Genomic DNA, 6,000 nt, shown 5'->3' on the forward strand with positions numbered 1-6,000 from the left:
TCTCCTCACTGTCCAAGGGCCCAAACACTCCTTTCAATTGAAGTAGCATTTCACTTGCACATCCCTAACTTAGTCTACTGCATTTGTTGCTCCCAATGCGGTTTCCTCTACATTGGCGAGACCAAACGCAGACTGGGTCACCGCTTTGCAGAACACTTTCGGTCTGTCCGTCGCTTGCCATTTTAACACTCCACCCTGCTCTCTTGCCCACATATCTCTCCTTGGCTTGCTGCATTATTCCATTGAAGCTTAACGCAAACTGGAGGAACAACACCTCATCTTCCGACTAGGCACTTTACAGCCTTCCGGACTGAATATTGAGTTCAACAATTTTAGATCTTGAATTCCCTCCTCCATCCCCACCCCCTTTCCATTTCTTCCCCCTTCCTTTTGTTTTTTCCAATAATTTATATAGATTTTTCTTTTCCCACCTATTTCCATTATTTTTAAATGTATTCCACCCATCATTTATTTATACTTTTTATGCCCTTTTAGTCTTATTTCACCCCACCCCCACTTGCTTGCCCTGCTATCCACTCTTAATTAGCACATTCTTTTAAATAATATCACGACCTTCAACACCTCTTTGTTCTTTTGTCTGTGACATCTTTTGGTTATCTCCTCCTATCACTGCTTGCTTGTCCCTACAACCCCCCAAACCAGCTTATTTTTCACCCCTCTCCTATTTTTACTTAGTTCTGTTGAAGGGTCATGAGGTCTTGATACGTCAACTGCACTCTTCTCCGCCAATGCTGCCAGACCTGCTGAGTTTTTCCAGGTATTTCTGTCTCTGTTTTTGTGTAGCAAGATAGAGTGGTGTGGGGAGGGAATTCCAGAACCTAGGGCCTAGGTGACTGAAGATGTCGTCACCAACGGAGAAACTATTTAAAATTGGGGGCGCTCAAGAGGAAAGATTTAGATGAATGCAGATATGGAAAGTTGTGGGGTTGGAGGAGAAACGGCGATAGGGAAGGATGCAGCCATGGATGATTTTGAAAGGTAAGACATTTAAAATCATGTTGCTTGACCCTGAACTAATCTACAGTGGACAGATGGGTAATAGGTGAATGGAACTTGGATGTGAGTTAAGACATGAGTAGCAGAATTTTGGATGGCAAGTTTACAGGGGATAGAACATGGTAGACCACCCATTGGAATAATCAAGTCTAGAGGTGAAAAAAAATGAGAGTTTCAGTAGCAGATGAGCTGAGTGATGGTTAGATCTAATTTGAAGGAATTCAAAGGGTGATGTTAGAGGTGCAAATAGGCAACCTTGGTGATTGCGAGAATGTGTAGGTAGCTCATTTCAGGATCAAATGTGACACAAAGTTGAGAACTGACTGATTTGATCTTCAAATTTCTAGCCTGAGGGATGGAATCAGTAGCTAGGGAACAGAGTTTGGAGTGAAGACCGAAAAACAATGACTTTAGCCTTCTCAATATTTAATCAGAGGAAATTTCTGCTCATCCAGTACTGGATGTTGAATAAGCAGCCTGATAATTTAGCAATAGTGGAGGAGTGGAGAGGTGGTGATGAGGTAGAGCCGGGTATCGTCAGCGTCCATGTGAAAATTTAACACTTTTTAGATGAAGATGCCATAGGGCAGCATGTACATGAAAAATAGGGAGCCAAGAATAGATCCTTGGGGGACACCAGAGGCAACACAAGGGAGCAGGAAGAGAAAGTGTAAGTGATACTCTGGATATGATTAAATATATCAGAATGGAACCAGGCACAAGCAATCCAACCAAATTGGACAACAATGGAGAAACATTGGAGGAGGATAGTGTCAAAGGCTGCTGACAGGTTGAGGAGCGATAGTTTACCATTGTTACAGTCACAAAGGATGTTGTTTGTGAATTTGATAACCATTTCAGTACTGTGGCAGGGCCTACAATCTGATTAGAGGATTTAAGCATGGAGTTCTGGGAAAGATAGGCATAGATTTAGGTGGTGACAACATGTTCAGGGACTTTGTAGAGGAAAAGAAGGGTAGTGATGGGATTGTAGTTGGCAAGGATGGTAGGGTCAGAGGTTTTTTTTAAGGAGAGGGATGATAACAGCAGATTTAAAAGGAAAGGGATAACACCTGAAAACAGAACAGTTAACTATCAGCTAACATGGGGACCAGGAGGAGAAGTTGGGTGGTCAGTTTAATGGGAATAGTGTTGAGAGAGCAAGAAGTGGGTCTCATGGACAAGATGAGCTCAGAGGTCGTGAAGGGAGATGGGAGAGAAACTAGAGAAAAATGAGAGTTTAGGGTTAGGGCAGGGGAAGCTTTAGAGGAAGTTTGGCCATTTGGGCTAGTGGAAGGGAGGCAGCTGACTAGATGGTCTCATCTCAAGGAACGTTTGAGGACTCTGGGTCCGTACTCGATGGAGTTTAGAAGGATGAGGGGGGATCTGATTGAAACTTACAGAATACTGAAAGGCCTGGATAGAGTGGACGTAGGGAAGATGTTTCCATTAGTAGGAGAGACTAGGACCCGAGGGCACAGCCTCAGAGTAAAGGGAAGGCCTTTTAGAACAGAGATGAGGAGAAACTTCTTTAGCCAAAGAGTGGTGAATCTATGGAATTCATTGCCACAGAAGGCTGTGGAGGCCAGGTCATTGAGTGTATTTAAGACTGAGGTAGAAAGGTTCTAGATTGGTAATGGGATCAAAGGTTACGGGGAGAAGGCGGGAAAATGGGGTTGAGAAACTTATCAGCCATGATTGAATGGCGGAGCAGACCCGATGGGCCGAATGGCCTAATTTCTGCTCCTATGTCTTATGGTATTACAAGTTCCTGAGTCCTTCTCACTTATTGTTGGGAGGTGAGGGTAAAGCAGGCAGGAGAGGGATTTAAGAGGGTTTGCAGTAGAGAAAAGAAGCTGAGGGCTGTCGTTGTATACTGATCCTGGAATAGTGAGTAATTGTAGCTGAGGCATGCAGCGCCCAATCGTGCTTTATGTGGTCCAGCCAGAATTGGCAGTGGATGGCTAAACCAATTGTCTGTCATATCCTTTCAAGAGAACAGGGCTGAGGGCCGTAGCAGGAGAGAGAGGACAATAGTTTATAGGGGACCACAACATGGAGGTGGAGGTAAGGGTGCAGTTAAGGAAATCAATTGTTGCAGAAATGTTGTGGCAAGCAGAGGGCCAAAGACTATAGAGGTTGAACTTTGAAAGTGCAATTGTACATGAATATGTCCAGCCATGAGTTAGCAACTCTGTTACATTATAGAAGAGTGACTCCTGCATACTAACCCCATTTATGTTACTAAAACTGGCTTTCTCTTTTCTGATAGTCAAAAATGCACATCTTTGAGAGTCTAAAATATGCCATCAGGTTAAAGGAGCTAACTTTAGCAGTGTAAATGTGAGAGGCAAATACCTGGGCATTTCTTTCCTGCACTCTGAACTACACAACTGTAAAAGCTACTTTATCCACACTTGGGTCATTGTTCTATTCCCCAGCACTGTTACTTGGATCTTGATCTTGAATGTATTTTTATGGAACTGTGTGAAAGGAACATGATAAACAACTCGAACCAGTATTTCACAAGAATTGTGATTTAGGCCTGGTAATGTTTAATTTGAAATTTTAATTTAAATTCTGTATAAATGTAAAAACTGGGCAATGTTACTATACACAAGGTAAGCACAAATATCTAAGTAGCAAAATTATTGCGTAATTTCTCTAGGTCCCATCATCAATTTATAAAATATTCCACACTAAATTAGTCTGAAAAAAACCAAGCATAGACAATCTGTGACAGTTTTACCAAAATGTGATAAAATTGTAATGTTAACTGGGTGCCACATTGAACTCAGTGGTGTCCCAATTGGTTAGTCTGAAAGTAGTTAGAACAAGTTTTTTTATTATTTCATGGGAAGTAGGTATCACAGACTAGTCTAGCATTTGTTGCCCATCCCTAACTGCCCTTGAATTAAGTGGACTGATAAGCCATTTAGAGGGCAGTTAAGAGTCAATCACATTGCTGAGGGTCTGGAGTCGCATGTAAGCCAGACCAGGTAAGGATGGTAGATTTCCTTCAATAAAGGACATTAGTGAACCAGATGGGTTTTTAGGACAATCAATGATTGTTTCATGGCCTCTGGTTTTTCAATTGCAAATTCTTTAATTAACTGACTTTAAATTTAATCAGCAGCCTGGGTGGGATTTCAACTTGTCCCCAGATCATTAGCCTGGGTCTCTGGATGATTAGTCCAGTAATGTTACTGCTTTGTCACTGTCTTCCCTCTGTTGTAATTCAGCATCTTGCTCAAGTCACCTTTCTTGATGTGTTGACTTTAGAGGACATTATGGTTGAGCTTATCTTTCCGTGATATGTATAATACAGTGGAGTACACATGCCATTGAATAATCGTTAACAATGGAATCTGGAATCTTTGGCCAAATCTTGTTTTGCATTTTATGCCTTCTCCCTAGTTCTGGAATATTGAGGCCACTTGTTCTTCTGTCATTAGGTGATATCAGTATCATGCTCCAGTATGTATGATCTTTCAGACAATACTTTAACATTTTGAACAGAAACAGATTGTTAAAATGGCTGCAGCAAACCATGTGGCTTTTGGCAATATAAGCTCCTGAGACTTGAGCAAATACCTAATTTCATATAGATATTCATAATACCTGGGAAATTCACACATCCCTTTAAGGATGGGATGTCAACAAAAGGACTACAGCATTCCTGCTGACTTGTCTTACTGGTTCACCATGGACAAAAGACACATCAAAACTCTAAGTGTTAGGTGAATGTGAAGGGGTCCCTATCAACCTCCCATTGTTTTATGATCCCTAATCTGAACCCAGACTGGATAAATTGCAAAGCGTCAAAAGACAACACAGGATGTTTATTGAACTGACCACCAACCCTATTTGTAAAAGGACTTTGGACTTGTAACAGTTCACAAGGGTGAGACAGTTATGTTTGTTACCTGCTTTTAAAACTTCAAGAATCAGCTCTACAGAGATAGAGTACCAAGCAGAAAGCTGCAGTCAACTAAGCAGCCAAGGTAATAAACACGAAAAGCTTGAAAAAGGGAGAAGGACTCGTCCCCAATCTGTTTCGACTCCAATTTCTGCTTAGAACTTCTAGGAAATTCAACGGCAGCAAGCTTTGCAGCTTACTGAGGACATTCTGCCCCCAAGGCCCTCATCTCAACTAAAAGCCTCAATTCATCTAAGAAACAACAGGCCTGCATGAAAGAGAGACTCAGCTACGATTATATATTGCAATCGTATTTTTTTTTCTTCATTTGTATCTAGTCTTTGTGAGTGAGAGTTTTGAGTGAGATGTCACATTCTTTTACTCTTCTGGGGCAAGTGTAGGGTAAGAAGTAACCACCTTTATTTTGAAGCTCGCAAAAAGGCCTACTGCTGGGATTATTTAAATTGGGACAACCAGTTTAATGGTAAGAAAATAAATGTAACCCTCATACAAAACACTTTGGTTATCGATAGTAAGAAAACATATAAATCCTGTCTGTGACATCACTGGACATGGCATGAACCAGAGATCTAAACTGAACTGTCATCTTCTGCATAACTTTATACCATATAATGCATTGGCTGAGATGTGGACATTGTTTCCTTCAGAAGTGATTTTGTGTAACTAGATTTAAAATATACTACTGAACTGAATTCCTTTGTTTGCATTACTCCTTGGCAGGGCAGGACCCATGAGGAAAAGCTATAGTTCACGCTTGTCACTACTTGCATTCATCGGAGGAGCGTTCTTCAAAACCATTTATTCTGCATCCTGGAATAGTAATGTCTTTACCTAACTCGGGTGGGAGATTGGTTAGCTCAGTTAGGTATGGTGTGGTGCAGAAAGGCACCAACAGCATGGGTTCTATCCCAGTAGTGGGTGTGGTCGTTCATGTAGACCTGCCTCCTTTTTCTTGCCCTATGCTTGATGCGGAGTGGCGTTCCTTAAGCTACAGGGCCACTTGTCTTTCCATGGTCCCTTGTGGACTATGAAAAATTACCATT

Source organism: Carcharodon carcharias, chromosome 17 (assembly GCF_017639515.1).
Source record: "Carcharodon carcharias isolate sCarCar2 chromosome 17, sCarCar2.pri, whole genome shotgun sequence".
Classification (NCBI taxonomy): Eukaryota; Metazoa; Chordata; class Chondrichthyes; order Lamniformes; family Lamnidae; genus Carcharodon; species Carcharodon carcharias.